The 25,539-nt window shown below is 39.6% G+C and overlaps 1 long non-coding RNA gene and 1 other non-coding gene across 3 annotated transcripts; one reads left to right on the forward strand and one right to left on the reverse strand.

The window, feature by feature from the left end:
* Positions 1–1,314: 1,314 nt before the first annotated feature.
* Positions 1,315–21,406, reverse strand: LOC144330992 (uncharacterized). 2 transcript variants are annotated; one of them, XR_013397782.1, is made up of 3 exons: positions 21,130–21,406; positions 4,160–4,234; positions 1,315–1,631 (listed from the first exon to the last, which is right to left on the reverse strand). It is a non-coding gene; the product is annotated as an uncharacterized LOC144330992 (long non-coding RNA). The 2 variants fall into 2 exon arrangements; XR_013397781.1 differs by lacking the exons at positions 1,315–1,631; positions 4,160–4,234 and adding an exon at positions 18,087–18,282.
* On the forward strand, positions 21,270–21,377 carry LOC114670190 (U6 spliceosomal RNA). Its single transcript, XR_003719674.2, has one exon. It is a non-coding gene; the product is annotated as a U6 spliceosomal RNA (small nuclear RNA).
* Positions 21,407–25,539: the final 4,133 nt, after the last annotated feature.

Here is a 25,539-nt window from a genome sequence, read left to right on the forward strand (position 1 = left end):
AGCAAAGTGTTGCCTCAAACTTGTTACCATATGGAGAGAAAATAGGAGAAACATGTGAACCATACCTGAATATGTTACTTAAATGTTTATTTATCTGTGTAGACATTTGTATTACTTCTCCCATTAAAAGGAAAGATCCAGATAACAATAATCATCTATCCATCCTTCCACCCATCGTCTATCCATCCTTCTAACCATCTATTCATCCGTCCATCCTTCTATTCATAATCCATCCATCCTTCCATCCATCACCTATCCATGTGTCCATCCATTCATCCATCCCTCCCTCCATCCATCCAAGAAATACCTATTGAGTCTTTTCTGTGTATAAAAGACTATCAGAAGCCCAGGAGTAGAAGTCCATAGAGTAGTAATGGACCTTATCGTAGTAAGTAAAGTAAAGTCCTTATCGTAGTAAACCATAGAGTCTGATGGGGAAAATATAACAAAACGGTTAAATAAAGACATGAAAAAGAATCAGTTTAGAAAGTGATGATTGCTGTGAAGAAAATATATTAAGAGAAAGCAATAGAGAGTGATAAAGACAGTGTATAAACTGCCTGGGATACTGTCTCCAGGACAGGATTTAAATCTGCGTAAACATGGGCAAGTGACTTTGTCAGCCAGAGCCTCACGTTCTTCCTCTTAAACCCTCTTCTTTAAAATGCAGGTATGATTGAATGAGGTAATCCCTGAAAGGACCAAACAATGTGCCTCACATGTTGAAAGCACTCAGTAATTGTTAGTTATTATGATTTTCTGGGGAACTGGCTTTGGAAACCATATCTGGTTGCAGTGATGCAGAGAAAGTCATCCCGAGCGGAGATAAGAATTTATGAAAATGTAAAAACTTCAAATATGCCCAGTGACTAGAGACCAGGGAACAAATCAAGCAATTCTGTGTTTCAGGAATTTGGGATGAGTGTAGCTGGAAATGGGATTTTAAAGGTAGTTAAGATGTTAGAGATGATGCTGAAAGAAAAGTATGTTTCATACTAAGGAGTTTGGCTATTAGCTTGACCGATAGGCCAATGGATGTCAAACTGTAGTGTGCAGAGTAATGCAGACACCTCTCCCTCATGCCAGCTTCTCATACAATCATTTTCACTTTAACAAGATGTTGAAGCCTATATTTCATTGGACAAGAGGAAGAGGAAACCAGCAGGGTTCTGAAAGCAGTGAAATATGTGAATGATGATAGACCAAATGCAATGGTGCTGGTGTAATTATGAGCTATAAGAGCAATTCAGAAATTTATTTTAAATAGAGAACAAACAAAAATTAACTGGTTGGGCTGGGAGAGGGTAGCAGAAAGACATTTTGAGCAGACCAGACCAAATTGTAATAGGAATTTTTAATAAATTACGCATTTATAAGTAAAGTTAATGACGGGGCAATAGTTAAAACTAGCTGAGAGTTCAAACAGAAATTGCCTGGCTGCACAAAGAACTCTGGGAGATTTAATTAATTACCTGGGGCATGTAGTCAGGTGAAGAAAACTGGACAGAGGCACACAGTGTCAGGGAACCCTGTCTTCATCTCAGAAACACCAGAATTGGCCTTGCAACTTTGAAAAATCGATTTCAACTGATTTTCAGCAAATCAATTTGCCAGAGATCTTTTCACCTCCTCTGAAACAGAATATAATACAGATTTCCACTTTGGAAAAACAAATTGTCTTTGGAGAATACATGGATGAAAGAATTCTACCTTGAGATTAGGAATCACCATCTTCTCTATATGTCAACCTTATGAGACACGAATGGATAAATAAGACACAGTGCACATGGAAACATTTAATAAAGATTCCGAATCAGGCGTAAAGAGGCTATTGAATGGGACGCCTGAGCAGAAGGACTTCCACCATCCCTGCAGCTCAACCCACTGTCTGCTTTACCAAGACAAGAATTTGCCACCATTTGAAGTCCTACAATGAAGAACATGTGTGAGCATGTGGAGTGCTCTGATTATAAATATATTTAAATCAGGCTTGGCTCTGTCACTCACACCTGTAATCTCAGCACTTCGGGAGGCCGAGGCGGGTGGATCACCTGAGGTCAGGAGTTCAAGACCAGCCCGGCCAAAATGAGGAAACCCCGTCTCTACTACAAATACAAAAATTAGCCAGGCATGGCCTGTAATTCCAGCTACTCAGGAGGCTGAGGCAGGAGAATCGCTTGAACCCTGGAGGCAGGGGTTGCAGTGAGCCAAAATCATGCCACTACATTCCAACCTGGGCAACAAGGGCAAAACTCTTTCTGTCTCTCTCTCTCTCTCTCTCTCTATATATATATATATATATATTTGATATGTATATCTATATGATATACATGTGATATGTGAAATATATCATATATGATATATGTGATATATGATATGATCAGACTTCTTTGCTCACCAGTATTTCAGTCATGACCTTACACTGATAAAAATAGCATTTCCCATTTCCCATTTTGATAGTGGATACTGGCATTACTGTCTTTGCTTTTTAGGAAGATAATCCTGACACCTAGGGGGTAGTTGGACTGGAAGGGCAAGATCAGTTGTATTGTAATAAAAGAAAAAAAAGTCCTAATTTGTAGTGTTTATAGATTTCATGCTGTGAATACTCCAGCTATGGTCAGTGTCTTTCTTTTTTTACATCTTTAACTTTTGTGGGTACATAGTAGGGTATTTACAGAGTACATAGCATGCTTTCATACAGGCATACAATGTGAAATAAGCACATCATGAAGCACGGAGTATCTACCCCCTCAAGCATTCATTCATTGAGTTGTGAATAATCCAGTTACCATCCTTCTACTCTCTATGTCCATGAGTTCAATTGTTTTGATTTTTAGCTCCCACATATAAGTGAGAACATGTGATATTCATCTTTCTGTGCTGGGCTTATGTCACTTAACATAATGATCTCCAGTTCCACCTGTGTTGTTGCAGATGACTCAATCTCATTCTTTTTATGGCTGAATAGTACTCCATTGTGCATATGTACCACATTTTCTTTTTTTAGCTTTTATTTGCTTTTTTTTGCTTTTTTTTTTGAGATGAAGTTTCACTCTTATTGCCCAGGCTGGAGTGCAATGGCACAATCTCAGCTTACTGCAAACCTCCGCCTCCCGGGTTCAAGTGATTCTCCTGCCTCAGCCTCCCAAGTAGCTGGGACTACAGGCCTGCACCACCATGCTCGGCTAATTTTGTACTTTTAGTAAACTCGGAGTTTCTCCATGTTTGTCAGGCTGGTCTTGAACTCCTGACCTGAGGAGATCCGCCCGCCTTGGCCTCCCAAAGTGCTGGGATTACAGGCACGAGCCATGGTGCCTGGCCCTTTTTTTAACTTTTATTTTAGACTCAGGGACACATATGCAGGTTTGTTACATAGGTAAACTGATGTCACAGGGGATTGATGTACAGATTATTTCATCAGGTACTAAGTCTAGGACCCGTTAGTTATTTTTTTCTGCTCCTTTCCCTCCTCCCACCCTCCACCCTCAAGTAGGCTCCACAGTGTGTTGTCCCTTCTTACGGTCAGTTTCAAGCTAGCACCTGTTTCACCGGCTTACAAAATTATTGAGCATTCAGCTCTGTGCTCTTGCAGGACTATCCAGGCTGGGATCCATCCCCACTGGGAAACCTGTCAAGGGGGCAGGTAGGAAACCACGGACCAACACGAGACACTAAAGACTGTTGGCTAGAGGAAGAGCTAATGCAGTGGTGTTCAAATGCAGCAAAGCATAAGATTTGATAGACATTTTTGAGATTGAGGAAATCTGGCAACTGATTGAATTCTTTTTAACAAAGATAAGTCACGGAAAAGTACCAGTTTTATCACTTGAAAGGTTAACTGGATGATGGTGTCTGTGATTGTGATTCAACAGAAAAGAGCAGACATTTGTGAAAAGAAGAATTCAGTTACATTTCAGCACCCTAAATTCCTTAAACACGGCTGCGGGGCTTGGCTTGGGAGACAACACCAGGTTACAGATGCTCTCCTATATAACCAAGGTATAGATATGTTAACTATTCTACAGAATCATCTACCCAGGAATTTTATAAGCATTTAACAGAACACATTCAATGAAGTATGTCTTTCTTCCTACGGGTAAATTGACCCTATTCTTTATATTCTGGTTTACAATTAATAGTATAATTTTCCACTAACCTCCCAAAGTAGGTCTCGAAGGTGTTTTGGGGTCTTTCATTTCCCAGTTCTCGAACATTATTACTTCCTTTTATTCTGTAAGTAAAATCGTCATGGATTTACTCTCAAGTGTGATTTTAAAAATCCCTCATTTCTGCTGTCACAAGTAGCTGTGACCTGAGTACCTTCCCTAATAATTCATTTTTTGTATTTCTGCCACACTTAACTTCTTTTAAATGTCATGATATCCATCTTTCATAAGTTGTATTATTGGGAGCATGACAAGAATGTGGCCAGAAGGATGAAGCAGCTGGAAATTGAGACACTGAGGAAGGGTTAAGAAATACAAGTTTTGGGCCGGGTGCGGTGTCTCAAGCCTGTAATCCCAGCACTTTGGGAGGCCGAGACGGGCGGATCACGAGGTCAGCAGATCGAGACCACCCTGGCTAACACAGTGAAACCCCGTCTCTACTAAAAATACAAAACTTAGCCGGGCGAGGTGGCAGCGCCTGTAGTCCCAGCTACTCGGGAGGCTGAGGCAGGAGAATGGCGTGAACCTGGGAGGCGGAGCTTGCAGTGAGCTGAGATCTGGCCTCTGCACTCCAGCCCGGGCAACAGAGCGAGACTCCGTCTCAAAAAAAAAAAAAAAAAAAAAGGAAAAAGAAAAGAAAAGAAATACAAAAAGAAATACAAGTTTTGGGCATGGAGAAGAGAAACCTGAAGGGAACATGCGGTAGTTGTTTGTCATCAAGCAGGAAGAAAGTGTTGTCGGGAAGAGTCCTCAGTCTGTGTGTCCCAAAAAGTAAACTCAGAAATCACTAGGGAGGCAATAGCAAAAACGAGTTTGGTTTTGTGCCAGGGGGATGTTCCATTGAAGCAACTCAGATGTGGATGGAGATGCTTTGGTGCTGCAGGCAGGTAGAGCACTGGCCATCACCCTGAGAGTAATTTTAAAAGGAATTCTAGCTGTTAGGAAGCACTGGGCTGGGGGATCTTTTAAAGACCTGTTAAATGGAGGGTTCTATCATTCTCTGAAGTGAATGTTCTCTACAAACCTATCATTCTTCCCTAATGTTCAGTTTTTCCCAATGACTGAGTTTTGCAAGCCAGTAACACTAAACAAGAAACATTTATATTCTCTTTGGCAATAGAGTTATGTCGACTAAAAGGCCTCAGTGCTAACGGAGAGAATATATGCTTCCTACTTTGGTACACACAGAGAACTCATTAGTTCTAAATTTAGAAGTAAGCTTTAGTGTTGGAGGGACTCCAAGTTTGACTAATACATTTGACGATGTCCTTGTTAGAAAAAAAAAAATACCATGATGGAGAATTCTATTTTTCTAGGTTGGTATGTGTGGATGGACAGGGAAAAACACATGCTCTTTTCCATGTGCTAATTCCATCTGTTCACAATTATTGAGTAGGTGTGCCAATCGAATGATGCTCAGTACACAATAGGTATGCAATGGGTGCTTTTAGTCTGATAGTATTTATAGTTCCTACTTGGCAGAGGTAAATCACTTAGCTAATTCTCAGAGCGTCTAGATTTAAACCAACTGCTCTATTTTTCTCCAGGGCAAGCTGCCAGGTAATGAGACGCTGGTCAACCACAAGGTGTCATTTTGTTTTGACAAAGTCTATTGAGCACCTACTAGGTGTAAGTAAACAAAGATAAACATAAAGAAATTAAAAAATAAGTCAGCAAAGGTAACCAAGATGCTGCATTTAAGAATCTGCTCTAAAGGATCTTGGTCTTGGCAGAAAGACACATTTGAATAAGTAACTTGGTATCATTATCAGTGCTCAAAAAGCCTGTTATTTAGCATAATTCTTTTCTAGGAATCTTAAAAAACCACTGCATAGATAGTTCAAAATTCTCTAAACTACCTTGCTTAGAAGCATTCAATAACTTTAAATAAAGCATTTCAGTGTAGAGTAGTGCTTTACCACAAATTTTCTCTCCATGAATATCAAAATAAATAATTAAACATAATTTGACTGAAGCTTTATGTATTTTAAAATTAATAATAAAAATATTAAATGTCAAAGTATATGGATTTAATATGTTTAAAATATTAATTTTTAATTCTATCCCCTCAAAATCACGACAGTGTTTCCTATAGGGAATTCTAAACCATAGCGATGTTCCCGTCATAATTCATTAGGCTAGCTCTCCCTCCACTGTTAACAGCAGCAGGAGTGCACCAGCAGGGAGAAATGGCAATGTGGAATGGTCAACTACACACGTATGCTGTGGTGCCCACTCCTGCACCCTCTGATGAGGAGAAGCTGGGTGAAATAGTGGGGCAGATGACGTTTAGTTACAAGCTAAATAACCACTGGCATCACCCTAGGGTGCCACCATCACATGTTTTCCTCTTCCTCCCCTCTCTGACTCTCTTATTAACTCGACTATAAAGTGGGTGGACATCCCATTATAACTCTGATTTACAAACTGATATTGACAGAAACTTTTTTCACACTGTACTCACTCAGAGCCATGGGCAGTTGTGTTTCAGATGCTGTTAATTTGTTAGAGTTGGCAATGGTGGTTACTCTGGATCACTACACTGAAACAGGAAAAGACACACACACAAAAATCTAGAGATGGGTAAAAAGAATAAATATTCATGTATACTATTTTTTTTTTCCTAAAAAAAAAAAAAAAAAAACAAACACCTAACGATTTAATAGGCCTACATGGAACTGGCCTTCTAGTACGTGGCTAATCATCATTTGATAATACTTAGAAACTAAAAATAGTAATGAATCATTGAATGTTTCTCCATCTATTCAAATCTATAAGTTCCTTTAATACATAAAGGATTTTTCCCCAGGGAGGTTTTTGACTTCTTTCTTTAGTCAATTCTTTAAAAATATTAGTTTTTACCATGAATGCAAATACCTTGTGTATTATTTTATTTTCTAATTTTGTATTGTTAGTGAAGATAAATATTATTAGTTTTTGTAAATTGGTCATTGTAAAGTGACCTTGATAAACTATTGTGTTTATTCTAATATTAATAATTGATTTTTTGGCTTTGTGGATGATATGATCATCCACAAAGAATAACTATTGTAATTCTTTCTTTCCAGCATAGCAGAAGTGATTGTGAACATTTTTGTCTAGTTTCTAGTCATAAAGAAATACGTCAGAAGTTTTGCATATGACAGTTTTATGATATGTAACCAAATTAAGGGATTTCCTAAATCTAATCGTGAGAAAATACCTGTCAAAATCAAATCGAGGGATGCCCTACCAAAGAATTGGCCTCTGAGTTCTAAGAACTGTGAGGGTCTGAGATTTAACTCTGCTTAAAAGCTAAAATTTTAGCTTGCTACAATGTGATGGATGCCGGCAGAAGACGTTAGGACTCCTAGGCCAGAGACAAAGACTTCATTACACACAGCAGTCACAGGAGTAAGAGAACCAGTTTTTGCGTTGGTTTCCTAATATCATTTCCCATAAAGCAGTACAAACAAGACCAGTAACACCTGGTCATGCAGCAGGTTGCGTTACCGTAGAGGAACCCAGAGCTCAGGGAACCTGAATCTTTCATTAGGTTGATGCAAAAGGAATTGCAATACAATGGGCAGTAAGTATGTCCCGAAGGAGAAACTCTATTTATCTTCCAAAACTATTTGCTAAACAATCATCTTTAAAATGATAGTCTGGAACAAAAGTAGTCAGTGTCTTTCCTTGCAAGATATGCAGTAACCAAAGAAACCCTGGAGAACTGTCATCCTGCAGTCAACTTCAGATCATCAAAATCAAGAAAATCAAGGGAAGTATGAGGAACTCGTCCAGACCAAAGAAGCCTAAAGAGAAATGATTAACTAAAATCAACCTGTGATTCTGAGCTGGCTCCTTTTACTATGATAAACATTGAAACAATTGGAGAAATTGGGCCTGAGGGTTAGGTACAGTAATGCGTCAATGCTGACTTCCTGACTTTGAGGATTATGAGTAGTGAGGTTATCTAGGAGGATGCCCTTGCTTGTAGGAAAAAGATACTAAAGTATTTGGTGGTGATGGGCTCCCAGCTGACAACTTTATCGCAGATGGTTCAGGGTAGAAAAAGGACTTTTTTTGGTATCCTTTCAGTTTTTCTCTAATTTTGGGATTGTTTCAAAGTAACGTGGGATTCTGAGGCTTTGGGGAGAAGTAATGTTTTGATTAGCATATCAATGTATGTATACTTTTATTAGTTTATGCAAGCTTCAATGTCTTCCTAAACAATTTTTACCTACATATATTAAAATGTTTATCTATGTAATTGCTGTGTTAAATATATTGTTGTATTATTTTATTTTCATTGTTTCCAATTTTGTTTTTGATGTTATTTCTCTTTTTCCACTATTTGCTTCATTTATTGATATATCCTCTCTTTTTCTGAAAAGATGAGTTTTTGAGTCCTGATAAAATACATTTAGAGGTATCAGCTTAACTTTACTTCTACTTTCACTTATATTTGGACACATAGTGTTTAATTATTAGTCCATATTAAATATGCTATAATTTTTCTTTTGATTTCCTTTGAATCCAATGGTAATTTAATAACATTGTTTTTTTTGAGTCATTTGAAAATGTTTAAGCTACCTTTTATTTAAAACTGAGTCATGTTACTGACTTATTGGAGTTTTTTGGAAAGTTGCTTTGTGGTTATTACATGACTAGTTTTTATAAATGTACGGAAACTTTTTTTATTTGTGACCTCTAGAATTTTACATATATGCCTATTTATACAGTCACAATAGTTCAAGTTTATAAATTATGTTATGTATATATTCTACATTTTTGCTTATTTTTGTCTTCTTAATCTATAAGCTTTTAAGGGAAGAGTATCATAAATTACATTTGTTATTTTTCTGCCTTTTTCTATGAGTCTCTCAGGTCTTGTAAATATTGGTACATGTATTGAAGTTTAAAGTGATTATGTCTTTGGATCTATTTTTTTACCCATATGTAATATTTTTTGTTCTTTAGCTTTCAGTGTTACTTGTTTGCCTCCATTATGTCAAATATTGGTGGATTTTAAAAATCAAACCTGATTTTTCGTTGTTATATTGAGACACATGTTTCTCACCTACTTTATATTTTGCATTGGATGTTCTTTCTTATTCTGTCTTCTTTTTAACTTTGTATTGGATACATCTTTTTCCTTTAGTTTAAAAGTCATAGGACCTATTTTTATTCTTGTTTACCTTTAACATAAAAACTATATTGAGGCTTACATATCCTTAGAATTTTGGAGATATATTGTTATGTATATTTTTCCTTCATTACAAATACGCTAGTGTGTTCTCATGTCAAATTTATTTCATCCACACACACATAATCCCATACCACGTGGCTATACCTAGGTTTCTTTTTCTAACTCCTTCAGAATTGCTAGGTCCCTTCGCATAGGTAGGTAGCTAAGCAGATAGATAGATAGATAGATAGATAGATAGATAGATAGATAGATAATAGACAGATGATAGAGATTTGCCATTTGTTTAAGGGAATTGGCTATGAAGTCTATAGCTTGGTAGGCTGGAAATTTAGGCAAGAGTTGATGTTGCCTTCTTGAGTCCTAAATTCTGCAGGGCAGGCCAGGCAGGATGGAAACTCAGACAGGCTTTCAATGATGCAATCTTGAGACAGAATTCCTCCTTTAGGAAATCTCAATTATCATTCTTAAGTCCTTAAACTGACTTCGTAAGTCACAACCACATTATGAAGGCTAAGTTGCTTTACTTTGCCTACTGATTATAAATGTTAATCACATTTAAAAAACAAAAACAAAAACCTTCACAGCAATATCTAGTCTAGTGTTTATCCAAACAACTGGGCACCAAAGCCCAGTCAAGCTGACATAAATTTAACCATTGCAGGTGTTGTAAATACATTTTTTTAATCTACCTCTTCTTTAGACAAAAAGATAGATTTTAATAAATTTAATTAATCTTATTTTTTGTATTTTTTTGGCTAAATTCTTATAAATTTATTTTTCCTTTTATTTGAAAATGTCTTCGAAAATGTTTCTCAAATTGATTTTAAAAAGTGATATTTCAAAGGTATGGCTGAGAACATAAGTGCTCTGGCTTTATTTTACATAACAATTTGGTTAGCTAAAACATTACAGATTCAAAATTTTACATTTTCCAAGTTAATTTTAAAATACGACTTAATTGTTTTCTTGCATCTAGTGATATCAACATGACTTTTCCCTTTGCAGGCAGTCTGCTCTGTATCTTCGAGTGCATTTAAATGATCCTTGCAGCACATATTCCTCACTTTATTAGAAAGTTTACATGTGCAGTTTTTTCAATTCTCTGTACTACATTTAATCAAATGACTTCCTTTTTTCTTTCAAACAGTGGTTTTCAAAGTTGGTCTCTAGCATCTTCAGCTTTGTTGTAATCACACTCTCCTTCCCCACACCAGATCCACTGAGTGAGAATCTCTAGGCCTGGCAGTCCCACCTGCCTCTAAGTGATGTGGGCACCTTGTTTCAAGTTTGAACACCGCTGTTGTAAAACATAAAACTTTTCATCATGCTTCCTTTAAATATGTCCTCTTCTCTTTTAGTTTCTCTTGTTTTATAGGACTCCTGTTATCCAGATGTGGATGTTTCTGCATGTCAATGTTTACCCTTTTCTGCTGTTTTATCCGAGGATTCCTCAGTTGAATCTTTCTACTCCATCATTCTTCAGCTGTGCTCGTCTTACTTGTTTTTCTTCAGTGTTTGTTTATTTCATTTCAACTACTACACATTATACTTAATAGTTCTATTTGATGGATTATTATTTCTTGTTTCTTTTTCAGATTAAAAAAATCCTCCTTTATCCTTTTAAAGATTTTGTTTTAATTTTAAAATTCTTGTCAATTACAACAATTCAGGTTTACATGTTATATGTTGCTTCATTTGTTGTCATTTGGTCACGGTTGTAATCTGAGCACTACGGTCATTGGACCTGTGAACTCTTTTTCTCTTAGATGGCACCTCTCAGGTCTGGTAATGAGCCTTAGGGGAAGGCCAAAGGACAGGCCCAGGTTTACGTGCTTCTGGTGAGACTAATTACAATGGAGAGGATGTGGCCCAAGCAGTTGGCCAACAAACACAGACCTCTGTTGATAACTTATCTTCATTACTGTGTGCCAGTCTAGCCAGTGTTTTATTTTTAAATTGTAATGGAATGCAGGATTGGCAGGCAATTTTTGATTTTTAGTTTGCGTTCCACCAGGTTTTGTGTTTGTGTTTAGCAAATGCAAAACCTAACAGCTCTCATCTCTTACCTGTGCCACATAAAACAGCTGCCAAGCGATGCCCAGCTGAGACTCTGTCTGCACTATCACGATGTCACACGCTGATCATCCTGCACACTTGTGTGCATATTCAGGTTTGTCTTCTCAATATAGAATAGATAATCCATGAGAGCAAAGAAGAACTTGTCTGATTTCTTTAACATTCTAAACCTAGTGACAGCCGCAGCAAAGAGTACGTAGATAGTTTTGGAAGCTTTGCAATTGTTTTTTTTTTTTTTTTTTTTTTTTAGACGGAGTCTTGCTGTGTCGCCCAGGCTGGAGTGCAGTGGTGCGATCTCGGCTCACTGCAAGCTCTGCCTCCCGGGTTCACGCCATTCTCCCGCCTCAGCCTCCGAGGAGCTGGGACTACAGACGCCCGCCACCACGCCCGGCTAATTTTTTGTATTTTTAGTAGAGACGGGGTTTCACCATGTTAGCCAGGATGGTCTCGATCTCCTGACCTCGTGATCCACCCGCCTCGGCCTCCCAAAGTGCTGGGATTACAGGCTTGAGCCACCGCGCCAGGCCTGCAATTGTTTTTATTAAATGAATACGTGACAGAACTTTTGCACTATTGTCTCAATACATTTAATGATGACTAGGTTTTATCCTTTGTCTTATCTATTTTATGTTAGAGGATGGTAAAAAATCCAATATTTTGGTTATCTATTAAGGCAAATGAAGATCCCACGAGTGATGAGATATTATGGCTGTCTTATCTCTAAGTGTTCAGCAAAATATCTGATATACAGAAGATGGTTAAAATATGCAATTTATTACACATTATTAAATATTACTTCTTCAATTTAATATTGAATTATTGACCAATAGTCATTACAAATTGTGTTTGTGCAGAGGAACGTCCATGTGCTTATAGGAACATCCATAATCTCTGTGAAGTTTGTTCTTTCTTTAAAATAACTTTCTTGTTTAATATTGTTTATTATATTATCAAGTCCTTCACTTGAGGTTGCTTTGGGAAATGAATGGTGCAACCCTGTCCAGTGCGTGTCACACTCAAAGCAGAAATATGTCTATGGTACTCTTTATTCTTCCTTGTAAAATGTAAGGCCAGAAACTGCTATGTATATTACTGGCTTTGGGTACAGTTTTAATTGGTTCATGAAACCCATGGTTGAAAATATTTATTGTTTATTCAAAAGTTTTATATCTTTCTAGACAGTGACTGAGAAGGCAGATAGGCACAACACACTGGAAATAGGTCCTAATTATCATGATTATTACAACACAAGGAAGTCCAGTAGCTTTGATGGAGAAGACAGCTCTTGTATCTTCCTTTAGGAATTCAGTGGCATGTTTAACATTTACAACTTGTGAGCCACTTTTTTCTTAACATACAGAAAATTCTTTATTGATGCACTTTGGACATAGAAAAGCCTGTTCATATACCTTCAATATGTCGGTGATTTATTGAAAGGAATAAAATACTTATTAATCATTTGAGTTCAGGATATGAAATAATTTTTCAACATGTCCAGATGAGCCTGTCCAGTTAAATTCTATCATCAATTGCAGGCAATGGTAGAGACTTGGCCTTGAGTGTCAATCTGTCTTCAGACAGTTTTAATTTCAGCTTCCACCAGTGTATCAGTGGCTTGACAATGAATTACGAGTTTCCCACTCTTAGCTGGACAAGTCACTCACAACATTTTTTGTAACATGACCCAATTCTGGAGGAATGATTTTAGATAAATGTGATTTTTTTAATGAAAATAAAAATATATTTTATTGCATGTAGAATGAGCCACATGACATATAAAACAGGAATTGTATACATTGTGCATTTCTTTCTTCGACAATCCTGCAATGAATTCTAAAATTCAGTTTTCATCAGTGAAGAAGAAAACTTGTATAATGAAGAAGTATCTTTCTACTAATGATTCCATAGACCAAGGCAACCCTCATAGTCGCTTTACTCCCAAAGTGACAGTTTACATGGTCAGGATGCTCTTATATACACAATATGATCACTTTAGAACACTGAAAAGAGAATCAACTAAATGTGTTGCCCAGGTTGGGTGCAGTGGCTCATGCCTGTAATCCCAGCACTCTGGGACACTGAGGCAGGTGTATCACCTGAAGTCGGGAGTTCGAGACCAGCCTGATCAACATGGTGAAACCCTGTCTCTACTAAAATTACAAATATTAGTCAGGTGTGGTGGCAGGTGCCAGTAATCCCAGTTACTCAGCAGGCCAACACATGAGAGTCGCTTGAACCCGGGAGGCAGAGGTTGCAGTGAGCCAAGATGATGCCACTACACTCCAACCTGGGCAACAGAGTGAGACTTTGTCTCAAAAACAAACAAACAAAAATATGTTTTCCAGCACTGAGAAGGATACAGAAAAATAAAACAACAAGATTATTTTTAAGGAAGGAAATTTCAGGTAACGATGTTTTAATGACTATCCACTCTACTATAAATCAGTAGTTAAAAGTATTTAAAAGTGAAACAATTGATGCTGAATACTGTGAGGAAAGTTGAGGCTATGTCAATGAATACCAGTGTGACCATGAGGCAACAGAAATGGAGACTCTAAATGTGTTTGTGCATTATGCCTAGGTTTATGCAAGCCTCATAGAGGTATTCAGTGTCATTTAGGGGTGAAATTAGATTATAAATGTGCAGAATTCAAGATGTTGTCTTGTGCATTGTAAGTACCCCAAATAGGGGAGCTCTTATTGTAGTTACTGTTGTAATAAATTATTTTAGATACTGTTTAATACCTAGCAGTTCAAGTAACTCCATCTGAAAATGCCTTTGCTGAATATCATTGCTTTATGAAAAGATACTGATTCTAAACCAGTGGGTCTCAACTGAGGCTGATTTTGCCCCTACAGGGTACATTTGGCAATGCCTGGAGACTTTTTGACTTTCATGATGGTTGAGGGCTTGTTACAGGCATCTGGTTGGGGGAGGCCTGGGATGCTGTTAAACATCCTCCAAGGCACAAGATAGCCCCCTCTCAACAAAGAATGATCCTGCCCACGGTGTCAATGGTGCTGAGGTTGAGAACTCCTGTTCTAAACAATTTATGTGATTTTGTTGTTTCGTTTAGTTGTTGTGATAATTGAGAAACAGCAATAATAAAAACTGGAATCTGCCATTTCAGTTCTTCACCTATCCCCTCATCACTGCTGTAGCTAAACAGAAGCTGTGAGCAAGAAGACGGAAGAAAAGAATTCTTACAGAGACAAAGCGTAAGAGGAAAGAAGAGAAGGTAATGAGTAAACAAGATGACTGGCAGAAAAAAAATTGATTAATGTCTCTCATTCCAATTTACTATTGTGAAAGAATGGGTTGAAACTGCTCTTAAAAATTTAAGAAGCTGGCTGGGCGCGGTGGCTCATGCCTGTAATCCCAGCAGTTTGGGAGGCTGAGGCAGGCAGATCACTCAAGGTCAGGGGTTCAAGACCAGCCTAGCCAACATAGTGAAATTCCATCTCTATAAAAGTTAGCCGGCATGATGACAGGTGCCTGTAATCCCAGCTACTAGGGAGGCTGAGGTGGGAGAATCACTTGAACCCGGGAGGTGGAGGTTGCAGTGAGCCAAGAGTGCACCATTGCACTCTAGCCTGGGTGACAGAGCGAGACTCCATCTCAATAAATAAATAGATAAATAAATAAAAAGCAAAAACCCAGAAATACTAATAGAGCTCCACACAAATAGGATGTCACAACCTAGTCTAAAGGAAGGGCGTCTAAAGGAACAAGTAGTCTAAAGGGAGTCTAAAGGAACGTGGAACCCATGGGAATGTACGTGGAACACACAAATGTAGATATCAATGGGACCAAAGAGGTGATTCTTTTTAAACTACTCCTGCCCAAGTATACTATAATCCATTCCACATTGAAGGGAGAATGAAAACTACTTTCCAAGCTCCTCTGTAATGTCTTAGTTTTATAATTGCCCTACTAGAGATTGGGAATTTGCTTACTGACTGTTCAATCATTCTCAATTTTCCTGTTTGAGGGAACAAGTCCCTCCAAGTATTGTCAGAGGTAGTCCCTGTCATGTGAGTAACAATTGGCACGTGGGTTTTTGCCCAGAGCATGAGTAGGACAGACTGGAAGCACTGTCTCTATATGTAATGTTGCATTTGCAAGGTCTGTTCCAGGTCGCTTGTGTAGACAGCTGTCTTAGCTGGGATTTTCCACATTGATTTATAAGGTTGAATACTATTAGCTGCAAGTTAGAACATATTTTTAACAAAGGCCACTTATGTAGTAGGAAATGGTAGACATATAAGAACCAAGAGCAGAACAGAAGCATACAGGTGAGAAACAATCTTAAACCATGTGTAATTGTCATGTCCATGGCCACCCTTGGCTGGAGGCAGGTCGTGTTCATCATCCTACAGAGAAGGAAGTGTGGGCCAGGATGTTCTGGTAAGTCACCTGCAGGCACATAGCTAATAAGAGGCAGATTTCCCTTTGAGGTTTGTGCAGCCATGGCCAGGCTTTGTGTGGCTGGGCCATGCTGCCTTCTCCAAGCAGCATGGACCGAGCTTAGTCCTCTGAGATGGAGAGAGAGACGGTGGCTGAGTACATGGAGGTTGGAGGCTGGAGGAGAAGAGAAGCAAAATCTCCCATCTGAAGTAATTCCAAATGTGGAGAGCAGCGTGTGGCCATCAGAGCACAGGCCTGCAGAAGACCGGGACACAGGGCGGAAGGTGGCCCCAGCGGAGGCGTTTGTGCTGCAGCAGTGGGGCCAGGCAGCAGCTTAGGAGGCCCCTCAGAGAGCGACAGAGACAGTGGGAGACAGCAGCTCATATCTAGGATGAGGGAGCCCAGTTCTGTGGTTTGTGCCTGGGGTACCACTTCCCTGTGCCTCCTCAGAACAACAAGAACAATGTCCACCAGGACTATGGCTCATATCAGTGAAGCCTTAGGTTCAGAGGGTCCAGAATGTAGACACTAGGGTGGATTTTACACTGTGTTAAGTTATGGTGTGGGGTAGATGGGAGAGGAGCCCACGTGGGGGCTTTAAGGATCCTTCAACACAGTCCAGGAAGTTACACTCAGAGGAGCATGGAACTAGGGTCCCCACTCAAGGCCAGAGACAGGGATGGGGCAGGACACACTCACAGGGCCCAGACAGGACGAATGCCCAGGGTAGGGAGGCACCAAGCCTGTGAGGCCGGGAGAGAGACAGGGAGAGACAGAGACAGAGAGGGAGACAGGGAGAGGAAAAGAGGGTGTCTGAGAGAGGGACACAGAGAGGGAGGACAGAGAGAGAGAGAGTGAGAGATGCAAAGAGACACGGAGATAGACACAGAGAGACAGAGAGTGAGAGACACACAGACAGAGAGTGAGAGACACACAGACAGAGTGAGAGACACACAGACAGAGAGTGAGAGACACACAGACAGAGAGTGAGAGACACACAGACAGAGTGAGAGACACACAGACAGAGTGAGAGACACACAGAGACAGAGAGTGAGAGACACATAGACAGAGAGAGAGACATAGAAAAAGAGACAGACAAACAGAGAAAGAGAGAGAGACACACACAGAGAGGGAGGCAGGGAGAGGGAGAACCCGTGGGTAAGTCACTTTATTGGGGGTCAGGTGAAGTGCAACACCGAAAAGGCCTGAGAGGTTTTATCATGCTTTTGAGTGTTACTAGGTCCCAGTGTGGGAGGGCAAGAAGGGGAGATAATACCAGGAAGCACCCCACCATGCTGGGCAGGTGCCTGGTCACCTGGGCAGGGTGCACACGGCCTTATTGTGGAAACGTGGAAGCATTAGGAAAACACAGTTTTAAAATTTACCATACATATGGACATCCACACACACCCTTTCCAATCTTGTCTCTTTCAAAAAAATTATTTGTGCTGGACTCAACAACCACGCCGTGGCCGTCCCAGCAGTGGCTCCGGTTGGAGCAGCACTTAGCCTCCGTTGTGTGCTCTCAGGACTCATACGATGCTTAGGGGAATGGCCGTGATAATAGGAACGGCAAGGGAGAGAGAAACAGAAGAGTGTGGCAAGACGCCCTCCAATTTTCCTCTTTTTTGTAGAGAGGCCAAAGGTCTATAATGTATGATTAAAACTTTAATTAAATATGCTTAAATTCTAGTTCAAAATGTAGTTTCACTATCCATTGGACGCTTTAAATTCTCAAATGAGATGATAAATCTCAGCTGCCATAGAAATGTTACTCCCCGAAATGTTATTAAAAGTAGGTTTTTGTTATCTGGCAAAACTCATTATAGGGAGATTCCTTGTGAGATGAAATAAGAAAGAAGGAAACTGGCATTTGCTGAGGGACTAGGAATGCCCACTGCTGTTCCTTGTTTTGCAGGCATAGTCTCTTTTACTTCATTTCACCAAAATTACAAGTGAGTTTTACCCCTCATTTTATAGTTGAAGCAACTGAAACACAGAGACAAAATATTCTGTACTAGATCACAGAGCTGAGAATGTGGGAAGCACCTAGGTCTGTGGCTTCCAAGCCTTTGAACTCAACATCACGTTCTCTCTCCAATAATCCAGAAGGGAATGCGTGATTTAGCTTCCAAAACAGAGCTTCCAAAAGTTAAACCTACTATTTACTGAGAGTTGATAGGATTCTATAGAACAATAAAATCTCTGAAAAAAAGCATTAAAATGAATTGTAAAAACTACTAAATTTGCTCAGGGCTGTAACTTGGTTTTTTAATTACTGGGAAGCATGACATCATGGATCGACAATGTCTACGCGCAGGCGATTTGGCTTCAATCTAAGGGAGTTGCAAGAGAAAGGAATACTGGAAGTTCAATTTCTGCTTCTTCGGTGGAGAGGTTTGGTTGATTCTCTGCCTTGAGTCCCACACTGTGACATCATTCTAATAGAAACAAAAGAACGACTGGCCAAATTTAGGACATGCATGAACTTTGTAATTTCATACATTTGAAATACATTCAAATCTTTAGAAGTCCATTCGTGAACTATAAAATAAAAGAACATTACTTCCTTTTTCCAAGAAAAGTGCCTCCCCGTGTCTTCTTGGACGTGATATTTCTTCTACAAAATCAGGCTTCAATGAGCTAAGTGTGAGTAAATTAGAAACATATGTACTAAATTGTCTCTGTTATAAACTCTTTTATTAAGGAAACACTCAAATGCTCTAACAATGAATACAACAATCTGAAGATTTGGGTACACATCAAACCTGCTTAAAACTCATAATTCAACACCTTTATGGGAGTATAACTTACTAGTGTGTACCGATTCTAACGTTTAGTACTCATGTCATTAGTTCTTCTTAAAACCAAGTCTAAATGCAATTTAGGATAAAATACTCCTTTGTAGCAGTTCCTCCAAGCAGAAAAGTCACCTCAGAATGAGAAGATAAATAAATAAGTAAATACAAACCAACACAAAAAGCAAAGCTCAAAGAAGGGGAAAAAAATCCTACTTTGATCCGGGCATGTCCATTCAAGCTGTTCTGAAAGGGGAGACAGGTGGGATCTCTTTTCTATTAGAAATGGCTGCCAGAAATTTTCACATTTGTCTTAGAGAAACTGAAATTGATTTATGTTTGATAAATAGCACGCAACACAATGCAAATACGGAAAAAAATCTACAACACATTGTATCTGAATATCAACACTTTATCAACCCCTCAACACATCTCCCAAGGAATCTTCACTCCGATTTATTTTCATATTATTGGGAACTGATTACAATTGTTTTTGTGTGCATTTGAAAATGCTTGTGGTCCCAGAAGATTTATGTTAGAATCTTTACTTTTGAGAAGATTTGGAACGACGATAGCTGTCATTCTCTCTATCTTACTTTTAAGTATACTTTTATGCGTGATCTATAGATCTTAAAAAAATTCAAGAAGTTTTAAAATCCATAATTTATGTCTCAATTCTTACTCCATATATTCTTATATCAGCAGCCCCAGTATATCATAACATCTTTGACAAACCCTGGGTTCTGTTCAGCTTATAAGGCATCTTCTCCAGTGGAATGCAGCCAGTCCTGTGTATTTCATCAACCTTCAAAGATCAACTCTGTTTCAGTGCAGGATGACTGTGTTTTGGCAAGAAGCAATGAACTCTTGAGTGTGTGGAGGATTTAAAAATCTAATATTCCATAACAGCATCAACGACCCTTTTAGTTTTAATGTCCCCAAATAATAAAGGATGGTTGTTAAACCGGATATAATGGGCTGAGCAGATTGTTTTTTCTAATTGGTGTTTTTTTGCATCTGAACTTCAACCCTGGCATTTTCCTTCTGGATTTGAACACAGCATTTCCTCAAGTAGGAGCCAGAGGAACTTGAGAACCCCGGCCTTTGTGCACGGCTGTGCAACCTGGGCTTTGTCGAGACAGGAGCGCATTACCATGACATTTAAGGAGGAAAACAAGCTACTCTGAATTGTGTCAATCTCACTTGTGATCTATTTTTGAACAATGTCCTGGAAAGACATTCCCGTTCACACAGAACTAGTGATTTACCCTCCGGTGGATTCTACCCTTCCAGCTGCTTGGCGATAAATAAAGCCAGAGTGGAGAGAGAGTGTAAATAAAATTAACTGTACCCAGTTGGCTCCCCAGTGCTTTCATTTATGCAAGCTTGTTTGATGAGGTACTTTTCGAGTCTTCTTAATTGCGATATAAAATAAGGCCTCTGGTAATCAAAAGCTCTAAAAAAAAATCTTGCAGTGGGGAGGTTGTCCACCTTGGTTGTCCTCAAATTTTCCTTCTTGTTTTTACACTTCCCAACCTCATTACCATTTCAGTAACTCCTGGGGGTATATGGCACCATGCAAACCTGGCGCTGCCATGGCCAGACAGATAATCCAGGAGCTCTGAGCCTCCCACCAATACCTACTGTGGTGTGGAAACTCTCCTGTGTTTTTTACTGAGCCAAGACAATGTTAGACAGCCTTCAAAGAAGTGCTTTAACAATTAAGAGAGAGAAAGAAATATATATAGAAAGAGAAAGAAACAGAGACATACAAGCAGATACACACATACACACACAGAGGGAAAGAGAGAAAGCTGGACGGGAGAGAATAGACAGGAAGAAATATAGAGAGAGATAGAAAGAGAGAAATGGAGAGAGACAGATACAGAGAGAGACAGCAAGAAGGAATAGAAAGGGAGAAATGGAGAGAAATATAGAGAAGAATGGAGAGACAGAAAAATAGAGAGCAACAGAGAAGGAGAGAAAAGCAAAATACAGCAGCAATGCAGTAACACAGTACAAATTCCTAAAACAGTGTGTAGCCTTCCGTTTATTTGGTCATCACTATGTGCTGGTTTTTGGACGTCTGTCTGTTACTTCCCTTTGTCCTGAGTGGCTGCTGTGGACATAGTCTCTATTTGGTTCTTGGGCTGGTGGTGCTCTCTCTCAGGGAAATTTAGTGGCTCTACCCCTGGACTCTATGTATGTTTAGGGACTTCGGGCCTGGAAGTTGGAGACCTTCCTTCGTTTCACAAAATCTGCACCACATCAGGTGTCTCCTGTCACTGGAAGCAGAAAACAGCTCTTCCTTTTTCTGTGTCTGTGGGCGGGAACTGGCTGCCCTTTCAGTTCCCGTTTCCTGTCTAGGACGTCCTAATTTTGAACAGAACAAACAGCACTTGCAACACCCAACCCATCAGGAAATCCTGTTGTCTCTGCCTTTGGAAGACCCAGAACCCCATGGATTGTTACCATGTCCCTGCTACTCACCATCGCAGCTGCAAACACCGTGCTTTGTCACTGGATTCACAGGCGCACCCTCCAGGTCCCCTGCTCCTCCGCAGCCTGGCTCCTTCTGGCTATTCACAACCCAGCAGCGGCGAGAGGGTCACCTCGCAAGTCAAGCTCAGGTGCTCGCTGCGGCAGCACATCTGCTAAAACCGGAACACACACAGAGAAGAGGAACTTGGCCCCTGCCTAAGCACGACATGGAAATTCATGTGACATTCCATATGTTTATGAATATACTAAAAGCCATTGAATTGTAGGCACTGAAAATACTAAATTTTATGGCATGTGAATGATATCTCAATTCAGCTACTGTAAATAAACAAAAGCAAATCATGCCCATCCTTTGCTCAAAGCCCTGCAATGGTTGTTTATTCCATTCAAAGTAAAATCTATATTTTTTTAAAAAGCCATAAAGCTTCTTGTGATCTAAAACCCCCACCCCCATTATTTACAATCTGATTCTTTCTCTAGTTATGTTTCCCCTCACTTCTGGCGGATGCCAATTTGCACTGTTCCAGGAATGTGCCAGGTACTTCGCCCCCTAGCGGTCCCCTTGTTAAGAACCCCTGCAAAGACAGGGTGGACTCGCAGCCCCAAAATGTAGTTCAATGTTGAGAGCAATGATGACATACACACACACACACACACACACACACACACACACACACACACACACACACTCCAAGACAGTGTAACAAGGTGTATTTACATAATGGCAGAACAGGGCGAACCTCTTAAGCAGGTCTCAAACCGAGTGGAAAGAGCAAGGACAGGTGCATAGCTGGGAGCTTTACTGTGGTGAGCAGGTGGGTGGAGCTGGGTAAAGGTGCCCAGAATGCGGGCTTGCGTGATCTGAATCTCCCGCCAGTGTGAAAGTGGGAGCCCTTGGGCTTTCTTCTCAGCTTGTCCAGATGTGGGACAAGCTGACGAGAGGCCCAGGACCAACATTTGGCCACTGAGGCTTAAATGTTTTCAAGCAGCAAAAACTGAAGTCGGCCACTTTATCACACAACTCTTTGCTAAAACCTCGAGCGCTCAGTAAGACCTATCCTGAATACGCCGTGCAAAATCCTCCTTCGCACCTCATCGGTTTCTCCCCAATCTGCGTTCTTGGCTCGGTGTTGTCTTTTTCACACATCGCTGGCCACCTTCTAATGTGTCCTGTCATTTTCCTAAAATATTCAGAACTTGTTATCAGGGTTCCCCTGGGTCCTCTCCTGACCCGCTAAAAATGAACTGCTTGAGGGCAGGGGTCTTTGATCCAAATGCAGATGAATTCCGATTGCCTGCACCAGACCCGGCACCAAGCAGATGTTCCATAGGTACACGTTGAATGAGTGGATTCAGATACTTAAGAAGCAGTCAGCATCCACTCAATAACCCGGTTCTATAGGTTGGTGCAAAAGTAACTGCATTTTTTTTTTTTTTTGCCATTACTTTTTAATGGCAAAACCGCAACAACTTTCGCACCAACCAATCGTTGCCAAATTCTCTTTGGTGGCTCACTTCCTCAGTAATTTTTCAACCTGAATCTTAGCCCTTGGGGCTATCAGAATTTTACTAGTGGTTAAAGTATTAAAGCAATATCATGCATATGAGAAGCAAATTAGACATTTATACCAGAAATTTTAATTATCTCTGACAGCTTTAATAACTATAATAATTCTAGTTAATTCTAACTAGAGTTACTGTAGTTATTGAAAAATTAGTTTGATTTTGAATGTTTACTCAAAGGTGAGCCATTAAGTTGTAATTGTAAAAATCGATTCAATTTTTAAGTGAGATATGATGACTGGGGCACTGTTCTAAAAGGCCGTGAGGTAAGGGAGGGAGTTGAACTCTACTCTGTTTCCACCACTAATTAACTATGAGTCATTTCATCCACTACATTGAACAATCTGTCACTATAATAGGGCTAATATGAATTAAAACATGAATGCTAAAAGAGTATATTTATTTTATCATATGCAGTGTTAGGGTAACAGACAATAAAAGTACCAAGTTGTCCTTTACTTGGCTTTAAAGCAGAGATTATAAAGGAACCAAAAATATATAGAGAACATGTAACGAAGGTCTTTCGCTTTGATGCATTTAGGACACTTTCTCTCAGGATTTGTATCTTGCACTGGAATAATAGTGGTGACTGGGTGTGTCTTTAACCTTACTTTCTGCTGTCATGGCTTCTCTATGAGGATTTTCGGGGGGGTTGCCATTACAATTGTCTTTTAGCAGTAGAATTTAACAAGAAAATTCCAGGGGCAACACTCTAATTGAAGATCAGCACAATCCCTATACCTGCAACCTCTTCTCAGAATTTCCTTGCACTTCCTGGCATTGACTGCAACCAGGAATCATGATGGAGATTCAGGCTCCTCAGTAGCCATTTCTGCAGGAAGCTGCATGTTTTCCTGCATCCCAGAACCTCAGTTCCAGAGGTGGGTCTCCCGTCCTCCCTGATGCTCAGTGTCACCTTCCACAACGATCTCCAATGCTTCTACTGCTCCTTTGAAGTTATGACATCTGATTGTACAGATTTTCAGAGTTTCTACTTTTTCTGCCATTAAATGAGCTTCAGCTAATTTCTTCTGTTCTTCAAAAACTCATTTCCCTCATGATTTAGATTCACCGTCTCAACACTTCGTTTCGTTCTTAGAGACTTCAGTGCTCTTGCCATGGCTCTCTGAAATGTTCACTATCTCTTCCTTTATGTGCTCACGGTCATGACTTTCTCCACAATTTCTGAGCCACCAACATATAGAAATTACCTGAATTTGAATTTGTTAACACTCTTTTTTTTTTTTTTTTAGACAGAGTCTTGCTCTGTCGCCCAGGCTGGAGTGCAGTGGCGCTATCTCAGCTCACTGCAAGCTCCGCCTCCCGGGTTCACGCCTTTCTCCTGCCTCAGCCTCCCGAGTAGCTGGGAGTATAGGCGCTGCCACCTCGCCCGGCTAGTTTTTTGTATTTTTTAGTAGAGACGGGGTTTCACCGTGATAGCCAGGATGGTCTTGATCTCCTGACCTCGTGATCCACCCGCCTCAGCCTCCCAAAGTCCTGGGATTACAGGCGTGAGCCACTGCGCCCAGCTTCACTAACACTCTTATATGAAAAATCCAGTCATCCCATTCTTCAATCACAATCATCTCTTACTGCTTTGCTTCCTTTGCTTAAGTGCTGCATTAAAAGAAAAAAAAAAAAAAAAGCAGCCTCATACACACCCTTCATTTTCTCTTTATCAATTACTTCCATCTTTATTTCTTGAATTATCTGGTTTATATTGCCTGAATAAATCTGTCGCCTTGGAAATATTCTCATTTCCATTCCCTCCTTTTCCTCCTGGAAACACTTTAACCCCAGATGATTCAGAAATCTGCCTTCGTTGTGCTTATAACGACCAAAACTGCATAACATCAATAAATTTGGCAGCTAAGTGTCACCATATATTCACAAATTTCAAAACAAAATGGTCACTCAATGTTATATTGTAGTCAGCTAACCCTCGCAGGCTTTCCGTGCTATTTCATAATACGTCTTTTTCCAAATTTTCTACTTTTCTTCCCTTACATTATGATTCGTTAATGACTTTGCCATGAGGTCATGAGGTGGGAGCTGTGTTTTTCTTCAGTCACCAAATCTGCAAGTCTTCCTGTACCTGCACCTATTTTCACTTTTATTTTTTAAATGTACAAGTATACAATGCTACCAAATGTGGATTCACCTTCTGTGATGAATTAAAAACGTTCAATAGGTAATTATTACATCCTTCACTTTCTAGGATTTGGGGCATAGCAGTAAAAATGATAGATTAGATTCTTTCACATTGAAATTTTATTCTAGTGGATGAATACACAGATAACTAAGACATTAGATAGTTACAACTAAGGTATTAGACATCTACTTTCTTAGCAAATTTTCAGTACACAATATAATGCTACTAACTTCACTTATTACCTGTTTAATGGTTTACATTCACTTTCTAGACATTCATCTGAGATAACCGCATCTTTTCACCTTTACCCTTGGTCTCCTTAACTCACCATCCCCTAGTTTTCTTGTCTTTTTAGTCTCCATTGGTCTGAGAGAATCTCTTCAGATATATTTGTGTGTCATGACCTTGACGCTCTTGAAGAGCACTGGTCAGATATTTTGTAGATTGTCCCTCAATTTCAATGTATCTGATGGTTTTTCATGATTAGATTGAGGTGATGAGCATTTGGCAAAAATACTCAGTCTCTGGCAGTTCTTTATGGAAGTATAAAACCAAACCAATACACCCACCACTGTGATGTTCCTCAGTTCTCAAGGTCCTGGGTCTGCCTGATTTCTTCTCTGCATTTCTTCTTTAGAATCTTCACATAAAAAAAAGTATATGTTTCAAGATTTTTTATTACA

The sequence above is a fragment of the Macaca mulatta genome, chromosome 9, assembly GCF_049350105.2.
Source record: "Macaca mulatta isolate MMU2019108-1 chromosome 9, T2T-MMU8v2.0, whole genome shotgun sequence".
NCBI classification, from domain to species: Eukaryota; Metazoa; Chordata; class Mammalia; order Primates; family Cercopithecidae; genus Macaca; species Macaca mulatta.